This window comes from Oncorhynchus masou, unplaced genomic scaffold (genome assembly GCF_036934945.1).
Source record: "Oncorhynchus masou masou isolate Uvic2021 unplaced genomic scaffold, UVic_Omas_1.1 unplaced_scaffold_1969, whole genome shotgun sequence".
Classification (NCBI taxonomy): Eukaryota; Metazoa; Chordata; class Actinopteri; order Salmoniformes; family Salmonidae; genus Oncorhynchus; species Oncorhynchus masou.
Window position 1 is genome coordinate 15,001 of NW_027008462.1, and position 16,976 is coordinate 31,976.

Sequence of the window (16,976 nt, forward strand, 5' to 3'; positions counted from 1 at the left end):
CTGCATGGTGGAACCCTGGGCCAGATGGTCAGGTAGTACCACAGACCTACAGTACTGTAGATGTCTATACTGCATGGTGGAACCCTGGGCCAGATGGTCAGGTAGTACCACAGACCTACAGTACTGTAGATGTCTATACTGCATGGTGGAACCCTGGGCCAGATGGTCAGGTAGTACCACAGACCTACAGTACAGTACTGTAGATGTCTATACTGCATGGTGGAACCCTGGGCCAGATGGTCAGGTAGTACCACAGACCTACAGTACAGTACTGTAGATGTCTATACTGCATGGTGGAACCCTGGGCCAGATGGTCAGGTAGTACCACAGACCTACAGTACTGTAGATGTCTATACTGCATGGTGGAACCCTGGGCCAGATGGTCAGGTAGTACCACAGACCTACAGTACAGTACTGTAGATGTCTATACTGCATGGTGGAACCCTGGGCCAGATGGTCAGGTAGTACCACAGACCTACAGTACTGTAGATGTCTATACTGCATGGTGGAACCCTGGGCCAGATGGTCAGGTAGTACCACAGACCTACAGTACTGTAGATGTCTATACTGCATGGTGGAACCCTGGGCCAGATGGTCAGGTAGTACCACAGACCTACAGTACAGTACTGTAGATGTCTATACTGCATGGTGGAACCCTGGGCCAGATGGTCAGGTAGTACCACAGACCTACAGTACTGTAGATGTCTATACTGCATGGTGGAACCCTGGGCCAGATGGTCAGGTAGTACCACAGACCAGTACAGTACTGTAGATGTCTATACTGCATGGTGGAACCCTGGGCCAGATGGTCAGGTAGTACCACAGACCTACAGTACTGTAGATGTCTATACTGCATGGTGGAACCCTGGGCCAGATGGTCAGGTAGTACCACAGACCTACAGTACAGTACTGTAGATGTCTATACTGCATGGTGGAACCCTGGGCCAGATGGTCAGGTAGTACCACAGACCTACAGTACTGTAGATGTCTATACTGCATGGTGGAACCCTGGGCCAGATGGTCAGGTAGTACCACAGACCTACAGTACAGTACTGTAGATGTCTATACTGCATGGTGGAACCCTGGGCCAGATGGTCAGGTAGTACCACAGACCTACAGTACTGTAGATGTCTATACTGCATGGTGGAACCCTGGGCCAGATGGTCAGGTAGTACCACAGACCTACAGTACAGTACTGTAGATGTCTATACTGCATGGTGGAACCCTGGGCCAGATGGTCAGGTAGTACCACAGACCTACAGTACTGTAGATGTCTATACTGCATGGTGGAACCCTGGGCCAGATGGTCAGGTAGTACCACAGACCTACAGTACTGTAGATGTCTATACTGCATGGTGGAACCCTGGGCCAGATGGTCAGGTAGTACCACAGACCTACAGTACTGTAGATGTCTATACTGCATGGTGGAACCCTGGGCCAGATGGTCAGGTAGTACCACAGACCTACAGTACTGTAGATGTCTATACTGCATGGTGGAACCCTGGGCCAGATGGTCAGGTAGTACCACAGACCTACAGTACAGTACTGTAGATGTCTATACTGCATGGTGAAACCCTGGGCCAGATGGTCAGGTAGTACCACAGACCTACAGTACAGTACTGTAGATGTCTATACTGCATGGTGGAACCCTGGGCCAGATGGTCAGGTAGTACCACAGACCTACAGTACAGTACTGTAGATGTCTATACTGCATGGTGGAACCCTGGGCCAGATGGTCAGGTAGTACCACAGACCTACAGTACTGTAGATGTCTATACTGCATGGTGAAACCCTGGGCCAGATGGTCAGGTAGTACCACAGACCTACAGTACTGTAGATGTCTATACTGCATGGTGGAACCCTGGGCCAGATGGTCAGGTAGTACCACAGACCTACAGTACAGTACTGTAGATGTCTATACTGCATGGTGGAACCCTGGGCCAGATGGTCAGGTAGTACCACAGACCTACAGTACTGTAGATGTCTATACTGCATGGTGAAACCCTGGGCCAGATGGTCAGGTAGTACCACAGACCCAGTACAGTACTGTAGATGTCTATACTGCATGGTGGAACCCTGGGCCAGATGGTCAGGTAGTACCACAGACCTACAGTACTGTAGATGTCTATACTGCATGGTGGAACCCTGGGCCAGATGGTCAGGTAGTACCACAGACCTACAGTACTGTAGATGTCTATACTGCATGGTGGAACCCTGGGCCAGATGGTCAGGTAGTACCACAGACCAGTACAGTACTGTAGATGTCTATACTGCATGGTGGAACCCTGGGCCAGATGGTCAGGTAGTACCACAGACCTACAGTACAGTACTGTAGATGTCTATACTGCATGGTGGAACCCTGGGCCAGATGGTCAGGTAGTACCACAGACCTACAGTACTGTAGATGTCTATACTGCATGGTGGAACCCTGGGCCAGATGGTCAGGTAGTACCACAGACCTACAGTACTGTAGATGTCTATACTGCATGGTGGAACCCTGGGCCAGATGGTCAGGTAGTACCACAGACCTACAGTACTGTAGATGTCTATACTGCATGGTGGAACCCTGGGCCAGATGGTCAGGTAGTACCACAGACCTACAGTACTGTAGATGTCTATACTGCATGGTGGAACCCTGGGCCAGATGGTCAGGTAGTACCACAGACCTACAGTACTGTAGATGTCTATACTGCATGGTGGAACCCTGGGCCAGATGGTCAGGTAGTACCACAGACCTACAGTACAGTACTGTAGATGTCTATACTGCATGGTGAAACCCTGGGCCAGATGGTCAGGTAGTACCACAGACCTACAGTACATACTGTAGATGTCTATACTGCATGGTGGAACCCTGGGCCAGATGGTCAGGTAGTACCACAGACCTACAGTACTGTAGATGTCTATACTGCATGGTGGAACCCTGGGCCAGATGGTCAGGTAGTACCACAGCAGCATCGGTTTGTTCCACACTGACATGACCTCTCAGAGGAACGTTCCTGTATGTCTGTCAGCTCATTCTAGCTTCATCTCCAGCTCTTTCCTCCATTCATTTGAATATGATGAAGAGGTAACACTTTGTTTGGATAGCAAGGTTTGGGTCAGTTTGATTTCAATTCCAGTCAATTCAGGAAGTACACTGAAATTCCAATTGCAATTCTCTCGAATGCTTTCAAATGAGGAAACTGTCCAATTGGAATTAGAATTTGGTTTACTTAATTCATTAGACTTGAAATGAAACTGACCAGAGCCCTGTTGGATAGACCATATGGAGCATGTCAACTGCATGTCCAATGACTTTCAACTAGAAAGTGTCTGCAGTCCATCTGCAGATGTTCAACGAACAAACATCAGTAGACTATCAGCACTGCAGCATCTCAACAGCATGTCTTCAGCATCTCAACATCATGTCTTCAGCATCTCAACAGCATGTCTTCAGCATCTCAACAGCATGTCTTCAGCATCTCAACAGCATGTCTTCAGCATCTCAACAGCATGTCTTCAGCATCTCAACAGCATGTCTTCAGCATCTCAACAGCATGTCTTCATCCTTTCAGCATCTCAACAGCATTTCTTCAGATGACATTCAAAAGTGTTACATGTCTTGATCACACCCTCAACAGCATGTATTCATCATCTCAACAGTTTACTTCATTATCAGCATCTTGAACCAGCATGTCCCACAGGAAATCTCCAGAGTCATGTCTTGGAGCATGTCAACAGCATGTCCAATGACTTCTCAACCAGGAAAGTGTCTGCAGCCATCTGTATCCAGATGTTCAACATCTCAACAGCAGATTCTTAGACTATCAGCATGCATGCAGCATCTCAACAGCATGTCTTCAGCATCTCAACATCATGTCTTCAGCCTTTCAGCATCTCAACAGCATGTCTTCAGCATCTCAACAGCATGTCTTCAGCATCTCAACAGCATGTCTTCAGCATCTCAACAGCATGTCTTCAGCATCTCAACAGCATGTCTTCAGCATCTCAACAGCATATCTTCATCCTTTCAGCAGCATCTCAACATTACATTTGTAGAGCTACAGATGAGCTATCCAAGTAAAGTGTTACAGAGGAAGGTGTGCTGCACAGGATCACACCCTAGATGGAATTCAAATAAAGATAAGATACTAGAATGACACGTAACATCTAACTCTGAATGAACACGTCTGTCATTATCACGGCTCGTTTTCCTTGACCCCTGACCAAGTCTGTGTTTCGGCCCACAGGAGAGGAGATGTTGATCTTTGACCTCCAGAGTCTTGCCACCCTGGCAGCAGCCCGTGCCTTGGAGCTGGGTGCCCAGGAGGGTAGCGGGGAGGGTGCGGGCGGCACTACCCGGCCCGCAAGACCCTCAACCTGCGCAGGAAATACAGCTGGACACCTCGCCACGAACCGGTAGAGTACAACTATACTGTATCCTGATGTTCTATTTACCATTAGAATAGAATGCAGTACATTCAAAAAATACATGAGAGGGAATTTTAAATGGTTAAATGCACACTCTGATTTTAGACTGTTAGTTTAATAGCATGCATAAGCCTTTTAAAGCATTTCAAATCAAATCAAATGTATTTATAAAGCCCTTCGTACATCAGCTGATATCTCAAAGTCAAAGAAACCCAGCCTAAAACCCCAAACAGCAAGCAATGCAGTGGAGAAAAATTAGAAAGGCCTAAACCTAGGAAGAAACATAGAGAGGAACCAGGCTATGATGGCCAGTCCTCTTCTGGCTGTGCCGGGTGGAGATTATAACAGAACATGGCCAAGATGTTCAAATGTTCATAAATGACCAGCATGGTCAAATAATAATAATCACAGAAGTTGTCGAGGGTGCAGCAAGTCAGCACCTCAGGAGTAAATATCAGTTGGCTTTTCATAGCCGATCATTAAAAGTATCTCTACTAGAGGTCGACCGATTAATCAGAATGGCCGATTAATTTGGGCCGATTTCAAGTTTTCATAACAATCGGAAATCGGTATTTTTGGGCGCCGATTTGCCATGATTTTTTTCATATATTTTTTGACACCTTTATTTGATCTTTATTTAACTAGGCAAGTCAGTTAAGAACATATTCTTATTTTCAATGATGGCCTAGGAACGGTGGGTTAACTGCCTCGTTCAGGGGCAGAAAGACAGATTTTCACATTGTCTGCTCGGGGGATTCAATCTTGCAACCTTACAGTTAACTAGTCCAACGCAATAACGACCTGCTTCTCTCTCGTTGCATTTGCGTAATAGGAGACTGCCTATTACGCAAATGCAGTAAGCCAAGGTAAGTTGCTAGCTAGCATTAAACCTATCTTATAAAAAACAATCAATCATTATCACTAGTTAACTTCACATGGTTGATGATATTACTAGATATTATCTAGCGTGTCCTGTGTTGCATATAATCTGACTGAGCATACAAGTATCTAAGTATCTGACTGAGCGGTGGTAGGCAGAAGCAGGCGTGTAAACATTCATTCAAACAGCACTTTCGGGCGTTTTGCCAGCAGCTCTTCGTTGTGCGTCAAGCATTGCGCTGTTTATGACTTCAAACCTATCAACTCCCGAGATGAGGCTGGTGTGACCGAAGTGAAATGGCTGGCTAGTTAGTGCGCGCTAATAGCGTTTCAAACTTCACTCTCTCTGAGCCTTGGGGTGGTTGTTTCCCTTGCTCTACATGGGTAATGCTGCTTCGATGTGGTGGCTGTTGTCGTTGTGTTGCTGGTTCGAGCCCAGGGAGGAGCGAGGAGAGGGACAGAGGCTATACTGTTACACTGGCAATACTAAAGTGCCTATAAGAACATCCAATAGTCAAAGGTTAATGAAATACAAATGGTATAGAGGGAAATAGTCTTATACTAACTACAACCTAAAACTTCATACCTGGGAATATTGAAGACTCATGTTAAAAGGAACCACCAGCTTTCATATGTTCTCATGTTCTGAGCAAGGAACTGAAACGTTAGCTTTCTTACATGGCAAATATTGCACTTTTACGTTCTTCTCCAACACTTTGTTTTTGCATTATTTGAACCAAATTGAACATGTTTCATTATCTACTTGAGGCTAAATTGATGTTATTGATGTATTATATTAAGTTAATATAAGTATTGTTGTAATTGTAATTTTTTTAATCGGCCGATTAATCGGTATCGGCTTTTTTGGTCCTCCAAAAATCGGTATCGGCGTTGAAAAATCATAATCGGTCGGCCTCTAATCTCTACCACTCCTGCTGTCTCTAGAGAGTTGAAAACAGTGGGTCTGGGACAGGTAGCACGTCCGGTGAACAGGTCAGGGTTCTATAGCCGTAGGCAGAACAGTTGAAACTGGAGCAGCAGCACGGCCAGGTGGACTGGGGACAGCAAGGAGTCATCATGCCAGGTAGTCCTGAGGCATGGTCCTAGGGCTCAGGTCCTCCGAGAGAGAGAAAGAGATAATTAGAGAGAGCATACTTAAATTCACACAGGACACCGGATAAGACAGGAGAAGTACTCCAGATATAAGAGATTCATAAAATACACTTGATTGATTGATTAGTATTGTGAACATTCAGGCATGCCCGGCCAAGGGCACCATGGAGAGGATGGAGGGTCCGGAGCTGGCCATGCGGGTGAAGCTGGCAGAGCTCCAGAGGCGCTACAAAGAGAAACAGAGGGAGTTAGCCAAGCTACAGAGGAAGCATGACCACCAGTAAGATACAATATGTCCTTTACTATCCTTCTATCCTTCACAGTATACATTATCCTTCACCATGTCCTTTACTATCCTCCTATAAACATGATCCTTTACTATCATCCTACATTACATTATCCTTCATCCTTTACTATCCTTCTATACATTATCCTTCACCATATAATTTACTATAATCCTATACATTATCCTTCACCATGTCATTTACTATCCATCCTATATACATTATCCTTTATCCTCCTATAGTCCTTTACTATCATCCTATACATTATCCTTCACCATATAATTTACTATCATCCTATACATTATCCTTCAACGAGTCCTTTACTATCATCCTATACATTATCCTTCACCATATAATTTGCTATCATCCTATACATTATACTTCAACGAGTCCTTTTCTATCAACCTATACATTATCCTTCAACGAGTCATTTACTATCCTCCTATACATGATCATTTACTATCATCATATACATTATCCTTCAGTGAGTCATTTACTATCATCCTATACATTATCCTTCAAAGAGTCCTTTACTATCCTCCTATACATTATCCTTCAACGAGTCCTTTTCTGTCATCCTATACATTATCTTTCAATGAGTCATTTACTATCATCCTATACATTATAATTTACTAACATCCTATACATTATCCTTCAATGAGTCCTTTACTATCCTCCTATTCATTATCCTTCACCATTATCCCTATCCTTACCATATAATTTACTATCGTCCTATACATTATCCTTCAACGAGTCCTTTACTATCATCTTATACATTATCCTTCAACATGTACTTCACTATTCTCGTATTCATTATCTTTCAACATGTACTTCACTATTCTCCTATACATTATCCTTTACCATGTCCTTTACTATTCTCCCATACATTACATGTCACCTCTTTGAAAATAAGTGTTTTAACTCTCATGTGTTATCCTGTGGGATCAAAACCTTATCTTGTTAAAACATTTCATGAAATCAAACTCTCCTTTACCCATGACTACCTCCTAGTCTCATGACTACCTCCTAGTCTCATGACTACCTCCTAGTCTCATGACTACCTCCTAGTCTCATGACTACCTCCTAGTCTCATGACTACCTCCTAGTCTCATGACTACCTCTAGTCTCAGTCTCATGACTACCTCCTGGTCTCATGACTACCTCCTCCTAGTCTCATGACTACCTCCTAGTCTCATGACTACCTCCTAGTCTCATGACTACCTCCTAGTCTCATGACTACCTCCTAGTCTCATGACTACCTCATGACTACCTCTCATGACTACCTCCTAGTCTCATGACTACCTAGTCCATGACTACCTCCTGGTCTCATGACTACCTCCCTCATGACTACCTCCTAGTCTCATGACTACCTCCTGGTCTCATGACTACCTCCTGAGTCTAGTCATGACTACCTCCTAGTCTCATGACTACCTCCTGGTCTCATGACTACCTCCTAGTCTCATGACTACCTCCTAGTCTCATGACTACCTCCTAGTCTCATGACCATGACTACCTCCTAGTCTCATGACTACCATGACTACCTCCTAGTCTCATGACTACCTCCTAGTCTCATGACTACCTCCTAGTCTCATGACTACCTCCTGTCTCATGACTACCTCCTAGTCTCATGACTACCTCCTAGTCTCATGACTACCTCCTAGTCTCCTCCTAGTCTCATGACTACCTCCTAGTCTCATGACTACCTCCTAGTCTCATGACTACCTCCTGATGACTACCTCCTAGTCTCATGACTACCTCCTAGTCTCATGACTACCTCCTAGTCTCATGACTACCTCCTAGTCTCATGACTACCTCCTAGTCTCATGACTACCTCCTAGTCTCATGACTACCTCCTAGTCTCATGACTACCTCCTAGTCTCATGACTACCTCCTAGTCTCATGACTACCTCCTAGTCTCATGACTACCTCCTAGTCTCATGACTACCTCCTGGTCTCATGACTACCTCCTAGTCTCATGACTACCTCCTAGTCTCATGACTACCTCCTAGTCTCATGACTACCTCCTAGTCTCATGACTACCTCCTAGTCTCATGACTACTAGTCTCCTAGTCTCATGACTGACCTCCTAGTCTCATGACTACCTCCTAGTCTCATGACTACCTCCTAGTCTCATGACTACCTCCTAGTCTCATGACTAGTCTCATGACTACCTCCTAGTCTCATGACTACCTCCTAGTCTCATGACTACCTCCTAGTCTCATGACTACCTCCTGGTCTCATGACTACCTCCTAGTCTCATGACTACCTCCTAGTCTCATGACTACCTCCTAGTCTCATGACTACCTCCTAGTCTCATGACTACCTCCTAGTCTCATGACTATCTCCTGGTCTCATGACTACCTCCTAGTCTCATGACTACCTCCTAGTCTCATGACTACCTCCTAGTCTCATGACTACCTCCTAGTCTCATGACTACCTCCTAGTCTCATGTTGTGATTCTTCCCTAGTCTCCTAATCGCTCCTTTAACTGATTTCTAAAAGCAGCCCACGAAACAAACTGAAGCCATGACATCACACTCCCTTTCTATCTCCTGAAGGATTCCCTCCTTCCTTCTCCAGTTTATCTGGTTCTGTGCTCAAATACAGTATCTTAGTGTTCTCATGAGTGTGTGTGTGTGTCTACAGGAAGGAGGAAACACCTCGCAGCCCTGCTCGTAGAGGACCGGGGCGGCCCAGGAAACGTAAATCAACCCCCGCCGCTGGCCCAGGCTCCTCCTCTGAGACCCAGAGGAAAGTCAAGTGAGTGTGTGTGTGTGTTGTAAGGATCATCTCCCTGCCTGACCATAGCCTAAACACACTGATAAGCCTCCTACATATCACTACGATCCAGGAGACTCATGCCATCAACAGGAAATGGGAGAACCCAGCTGACCCCTTCAAGGAAGTCCAGTTTAACCTAATCTTTACCTAATCAGCACAGAGACTAAATTGTATTACAGTTGAATCCACATCGGTGGTAGTGTGTGTGTTTGTGTGGGCGCCTGTTTGTGCATGTGGATGTTTTAAGTGTATGCATTCATTTCAAGATGTCGTCTGTGTGTTCTGTACATGCGTATGTGTGGTTGGGTGTGTTGTGTCTGTGTGTCCGTTGTGTCCGTCCACATACTGTCTGGGAGTGCCTCTGTGTGACTGTGTTCCATTGTATTCCTCTGTCCATGTGTCTCAGCCAGTTTCCGCACAGCTCATTTAAAACCTGAATGGCATTACTGTGGGCCAGAGGACGGCCAGGAGGGCTGAGGTGCTGAGGACGGCCAGGAGGGATGGGAGGGCTGAGGGGCAGGAGGGCTGGTGGGCCAGCGGCCCAGGGGGCCAGGAGGGCTGGGGGGCAGGAGGGCTGAGGGGGCAGGAGGGCTGCCTGGGGCAGAGGGAGGGCTGAGGGGCTACGAGGTCCAGGAGGGCTGAGGGGGGGGGGCAAGAGGGCTGAGGTACAAGAGGGCTGAGGGGGCAGGAGGGCTGGGGGACCAGAGGGCCCTCCTGTGTGACTACCTCCTGTCTCAGGAGGGCATGGGGGGCTGGGGGCCAGGAGGGCTGAGGGGGCCAGGAGATGGGAGGGCTTAGGGGCCAGGAGGGCTGGTTGGAAACAGTTGGGCCATTAGGGCTGAGGGGCCAGGAGGGCTGGTGGGAAAGAGAGGGGCCAGGAGGGCTGGGGGGAAAGAGAGGGGCCAGGAGGGCTGGGGTGAAAGAGAGGGGCCAGGAGGGCTGGTCCATGTGTCTCAGCCAGGGGCTCATTTAAAAACTGAATGGCATTACTGTGGGCCAGAGGGGCCAGGAGGGCTGGGGGAAGAGAGGGGCCAGGAGGGCTGGGGGGAGAGGGGCCAGGAGGGCTGGTGGGAGAGAGGGGCCAGGAGGGCTGGTGGGTAAGAGAGGGGCCAGGAGGGCTGGGGGAAAGGAGGGGCTGAGGGGGCCAGGGGCCAAGAGGGCTGGTGGGAAAGAGGGGCAGGAGGGCTGGGGGCCAGAGGGGCCAGGAGGGCTGGGGGGGGGGGGCCAGGGGGGCTGGGGGGGCAGAGGGGCCAGGAGGGCTGGGAGGGCTGAGGGGCCAGGAGGGCTGGTGGGAAAGAGAGGGGCCAGGAGGGCTGGTGGGTAAGAGAGGGGCCAGGAGGGCTTGGGGGCTGGGGGAAAGAGAGGGGCCAGGAGGGCTGGTGGGTAAGAGAGGGGCCAGGAGGGCTGGTGGGAAAGAGAGGGGCCAGGAGGGCTGGGGGAAAGGAGGGGCCAGGAGGGCTGGTGGGAAAGAGAGGGGCCAGGAGGGCTGGTGGGTAAGAGAGGGGCCAGGAGGGCTTGGGGGGCAGGAGGGCTGAGGGGGCAGAGGACGGCCAGGAGGGATGGGAGGGCTGAGGGGCAGGAGGGCTAAGGGGGCAGGAGGGCTGAGGGGCCAGAGGGGGGCCAGGAGGGCTGAGGGGAAAGAGAGGGGCCAGGAGGGCTGGGGGGAAAGAGAGGGGCCAGGAGGGCTGGTGGGTAAGAGAGGGGCCAGGAGGGCTGGTGGGCAGGAGGGCTGAGGGGCCAGAGGAGTCTGGGGGTTGTCTGGGGTGTGCCTGGGAGCTGAGAGCGGTGGAAGGGGGCTGGTGGGGGTTGTAATTAGAGTCCTGTGAATTCTCCTGTAATCTTCCCCAGCTCCAGGAATGGGACATGGCCTATCATTAAGGCCAGAGGAGTCAGAGGGGTCAGGAGGGGATCGGGTCGGTCACACAGGGCCGTACAGCCGCCAAGACACACTGACACACACTGACAGCCCGTTGCTCTCAATTTATCTGACAAATTATAGTCGCATGCATTGGTTGAAGCACAATGTTAAATTCAAATCTCGCTACCGTCATATCTAAGCCAATATGTCACCATTGTCGATGACAATTTGCAAGTCAACTTGATTGAAGGTACACAACACGCCTCTCGCCATTAGCCGTCTGTCCGTTAACAAGAACCTTTATACCTGAATTTTGACAGGGTCGTTAGCATTAGGGTCGACAGACTTTTTCTAGACGTCGGATTAAAAGGGGACCATTAGACTTAGATCCATTTGGACTGGATAAGTTTGTTGGTGCAACAGTTTTTATTAATATCGCAATTTATTGCTCTCATGTGCACATTTCTTCACAATAAAAAACAACGATGTGCTCCCTTTTTGTAGCATTTCTGACAATGCTAACATATTTCATAAAATCTCAGAAATGTCATAAAACATCAAATCGGGTCAATCAACTCGGTTGCTGCGCAACAGTAGCAGCTTGTTAGTAGAAGGCTAGCAGCTGTAGCTAGCTAGCTAACACCAGTTGAATGAGAACTAAAAGGAAGGTAGCTAGCTAGCTAGGTAGGTATATTAGGCTATGGTTTTTCATATGGCTGAAGTCATCTGTGTAAACTGCTGACCTGAACACTTGTGTGTAATCAGAGCACAAACAAATAAACTGTGTATATATATATATATATATCATTAAGGCTGCATGTATTTCTGGATATAGGCCTATTGTAAACATGGATTATTGTAGCGTCATCATCTGTATTGCAAAATGAAATACAAATACACACATAGCTTTAAGCTACATAGTCATTTGAGGTAATTCATTGTTCAGCACAGCAATTGATAAAAAAGGACCATGTTTGAGAAACAAGTAGTTCTGAGCTTATGTCAATTTTACACAGGTAAGCTAAAGCTTACAGAAACCAGGAATGCAGACAGGAGGAGTAATTAGGCTGTTTGAGAAAGTTTGAATCCTAAGCAACCAGCATACACATAGTTTTAAAGTATAGTAGACCAACATAGCTACTGTAGTTGGTCAAAATTGTGTGCTGGAAAACCTTGGTAGAGCATGGGTGGAGTAGGCCTTATGGTGCTGGAAAACCTTGGTAGAGCATGGGTGGAGTAGGCCTTGTGGTGCTGGAAAACCTTGGTAGAGCATGGGTGGAGTAGGCCTTGTGATACTGGAAAACCTTGGTAGAGCATGGGTGGAGTAGGCCTTGTGGGGCTGGAAAACCTTGGTAGAGCATGGGTGGAGTAGGCCTTGTGGTGCTGGAAAACCTTGGTAGAGCATGGGTGGAGTAAGCCTAGCGGTGCTGGAAAACCTTGGTAGAGCATGGGTGGAGTAGGCCTTGTGGTGCTGGAACACCTTGGTAGAGCATGGGTGGAGTAAGCCTTATGGTGCTGGAAAACCTTGGTAGAGCATGGGTGGAGTAGGCCTTGTGGTGCTGGAAAACCTTGGTAGAGCATGGGTGGAGTAGGCCTTGTGGTGCTGGAAAACCTTGGTAGAGCATGGGTGGAGTAGGCCTTGTGGTGCTGGAAAACCTTGGTAGAGCATGGGTGCAGCAGGCCTTGTAGTGCTGGAAAACCTTGGTAGAGCATGGGTGGAGTAGGCCTTATGGTGCTGGAAAACCTTGGTAGAGCATGGGTGGAGTAGGCCTTGTGGTGCTGGAAAACCTTGGTAGAGCATGGGTGGAGTAGGCCTTGTGGTGCTGGAAAACCTTGGTAGAGCATGGGTGCAGCAGGCCTTGTAGTGCTGGAAAACCTTGGTAGAGCATGGGTGGAGTAGGCCTTATGGTGCTGGAAAACCTTGGTAGAGCATGGGTGGAGTAGGCCTTGTGGTGCTGGAAAACCTTGGTAGAGCATGGGTGGAATAGACCTTATGGTGCTGGAAAACCATGGGTGGAGTAGGCCTTGTGGTGCTGGAAAACCTTGGTAGAGCATGGGTGGAGTAGGCCTTATGGTGCTGGAAAACCTTGGTAGAGCATGGGTGGAGTAGGCCTTGTGGTGCTGGAAAACCTTGGTAGAGCATGGGTGGAGTAGACCTTGTGGTGCTCATGTGAATTTCCTTTCTTTTTGGTCATCATACCAATTCCTACTTCTCAATTAAAACATATTTTTTTTGTTTTTAATAAATCAGTGGTTAGCTCATAATTGTTATCCAAATTCTGAAATAAAATGTGAATAAGACATGAATATGAATAATGAATCTGGATGTGGGTGATATTGCTCGTCCCAGGGAAACACAGACACTAAAGAGGTTCCCACAAACATCAGCCTCCATAGCTTTATTTTGACATGTCGGTGTGTAAATGCTCATTGGTGGTATCCAGATTGGAGTGTGTGTGTGTGTGTGTGCCTGTGTGTATGTGTGCATACATGTGTTTGTGTGCTTGTGTGTACATGTATACATCTGTGTGTGCATCCATGTGTGTGTGTGTTTGCGTCTACTCGCATGTGTGTACATCTGTGTGTGTGTGTGTGTGTCTCTGTGTTGTCAATTTTCAATTAGTGCTGTCATCAATGCCCATATGGAAGCCTTGGAGGGGCTTAGTGCTACCCCAGAGCAGCCAACAGTTCTATTCCCTCCCTCCCATTTCTGGGCAGCGTTCCATAGTGCTCCCAGCTCTCCCACTGCGATGTCAACTCTACTCTCCTTCCGCCTGTGTACCCCTGCCCCCTTCCCTCACATTCTCCCCTCCAGTCCTCCCCCACCCCTCGTCCAGCCAGGCCGCACAGGGACACTGATGCCCTGTGACAGTGACACCAGAAATGAAAGGGCGGTAGGCGGCAGGGCCTACAGCGAAGGGATGGATGGAGGGAAGGGGAGATGGAAGGATGGATGGAGGGAGGGTGGAGAGGGAGATGGAGGGAGGGTGGAGAGGGAGATGGAGGGAGGGTGGAGAGGGAGATGGAAGGATGGATAGAGGGAGGGTGGAGAGGGAGATGGAGAGATGGATGGAGGGAGGGTGGAGAGGGAGATGGAGGGAGGGTGGAGAGGGAGATGGAGGGAGGGTGGAGAGGGAGATGGAAGGGGGGTGGAGAGGGAGATGGAAGGATGGATGGAGGGAGGGTGGAGAGAGAGATGGAGGATGGATGGGAGAGGGTGGAGAGGAGATGGAAGGATGGATGGAAGGAGGGTGGAGAGGGAGATGGAGGGATGGATGGGATGGAGAGAGGGGGTGGAGAGGGAGATGGAGGGAGGATGGGAGATGGAGGGAGGGTGGAGAGATAGATGAAAGGATGGATGGAGGGAGGGTGGAGTGGGAGATGGAGGGAGGGTGGAGAGGGAGATTGAAAGATGGATGGAGGGAGGGTGGAGAGGGAGATGGAGGGATGGATGGAGAGGGAGATGGAGGGAGGGTGGAGAGGGAGATGGAAGGATGGATGGAAGGGAGATGGAGGGAGGGTGGAGAGGGAGATGAAAGGATGGATGGAGGGAGGGTGGAGAGGGAGATGGAGGGAGGGTGGAGAGGGAGATGGAAAGATGGATGGAGGGAGGGTGGAGAGGGAGATGGATGGAGGATGGAGAGGGAGATGGAAGGGTGGAGATGGATGGAGGGGAGGGTGGAGAGGAGATGGAGGGAGGCTGGAGAGGGAGATGGATGGATGGAGGGAGGGTGGAGAGGGAGATGGAGGGAGGGTGGAGAGGGAGATGGAAGGATGGATGGAGGGAGGGTGGAGAGGGAGATGGAGGGAGGGTGGAGAGGGAGATGGAAGGATGGATGGAGGGAGGGTGGAGAGGGAGGGAGGGTGGAGAGGGAGATGGAAGGATGGATGGAGGGAGGGTGGAGAGGGAGATGGAAGGATGGATGGAGGGAGGTTGGAGAGGGAGATGGAGGAGGGTGATGGAGTTACAGGATGGATGGAGGGACTGGTCTGGAGTTAGGGAGATGGAAGGATGGATGGAGGGAGGTTGACTGGAGAGGATGTCTCCCTGAGAGAGGAGCATGACTGATCTCCAGTTACAGTAATGTCTCCATGACTGGTCTCCAGTTACAGTAATGTCTCCACGACTGGTCTCCAGTTACAGTAATGTCTCCATGACTGGTCTCCAGTTACAGTAATGTCTCCCTGACTGGTCTCCAGTTACAACAGTGTCTCCATGACTGGTCTCCAGTTACAGTAATGGACTGGTCTCCAGTTACAGTAATGTCTCCATGGCTGGTCTCCAGCTCCAGTAATGTCTCAATGACTGGTCTCCAGTTACAGTAATGTCTCCATGACTGGTCTCCAGTTACAGTAATGTCTCCATGACTGGTCTCCAGTTACAGTAATGTCTCCATGACTGGTCTCCAGTTACAACAGTGTCTCCATGGCTGGTCTCCAGTTACAGTAATGTCTCCAGTTACAGTAATGTCTTCATGACTGGTCTCCAGTTACAGTATTGTCTCCATGACTGGTCTCCAGTTACAGTAATGTCTCCAGTTACAGTAATGTCTCCCTGACTGGTCTCCAGTTACAGTAATGTCTACATGACTGGTCTCCAGTTACAGTAATGTCTCCATGACTGGTCTCCAGTTACAGTAATGTCTCCATGACTGGTCTCCAGCTCCAGTAATGTCTCCATGGCTGGTCTCCAGTTACAGTAATGTCTCCATGACTGGTCTCCAGTTACAGTAATGTCTCCATGACTGGTCTCCAGTTACAGTAGTGTCTCCATGACTGGTCTCCAGTTACAGTAATGTCTCCATGGCTGGTCTCCAGTTACAGTAATGTCTCCATGGCTGGTCTCCAGTTACAGTATGTCTCCATGACTGGTCTCCAGCTCCAGTAATGTCTCCATGGCTGGTCTCCAGTTACAGTAATGTCTCAATGGCTGGTCTCCAGTTACAGTAATGTCTCCATGCTGGTCTCCAGTTACAGTAATGTCTCCATGACTGGTCTCCAGCTACAGTAATGTCTCCATGGCTGGTCTCCAGTTACAGTAATGTCTCCATGACTGGTCTCCAGTTACAGTAATGTCTCCATGGCTGGTCTCCAGTTACAGTAATGTCTCCATGGCTGGTCTCCAGTTACAGTAATGTCTCCATGGCTGGTCTCCAGTTACAGTAATGTCTCCATGACTGGTCTCCAGTTACAGTAATGTCTCCATGGCTGGTCTCCAGTTACAGTAATGTCTCCATGACTGGTCTCCAGTTACAGTAATGTCTCCATGGCTGGTCTCCAGCTCCAGTAATGTCTCCATGGCTGGTCTCCAGTTACAGTAATGTCTCCATGACTGGTCTCCAGTTACAGTAATGTCTCCATGGCTGGTCTCCAGTTACAGTAATGTCTCCATGGCTGGTCTCCAGTTACAGTAATGTCTCCATGGCTGGTCTCCAGTTACAGTAGTGTCTCCATGGCTGGTCTCCAGCTCCAGTAATGTCTCAATGGCTGGTCTCCAGTTACAGTAATGTCTCCATGGCTGGTCTCCAGTTACAGTAATGTCTCCATGACTGGTCTCCAGCTCCAGTAATGTCTCCATGACTGGTCTCCAGTTACAGTAATGTCTCCATGACTGGTCTCCAGTTACAGTAATGTCTCCATGGCTGGTCTCC

The 16,976-nt window shown here is 48.7% G+C and overlaps 1 pseudogene; it reads left to right on the forward strand.

Moving 5' to 3' along the window:
- LOC135532651 (BAH and coiled-coil domain-containing protein 1-like) overlaps positions 1 to 16,976 on the forward strand; it is an 81,472-nt pseudogene that overhangs the window by 14,107 nt on the left and 50,389 nt on the right.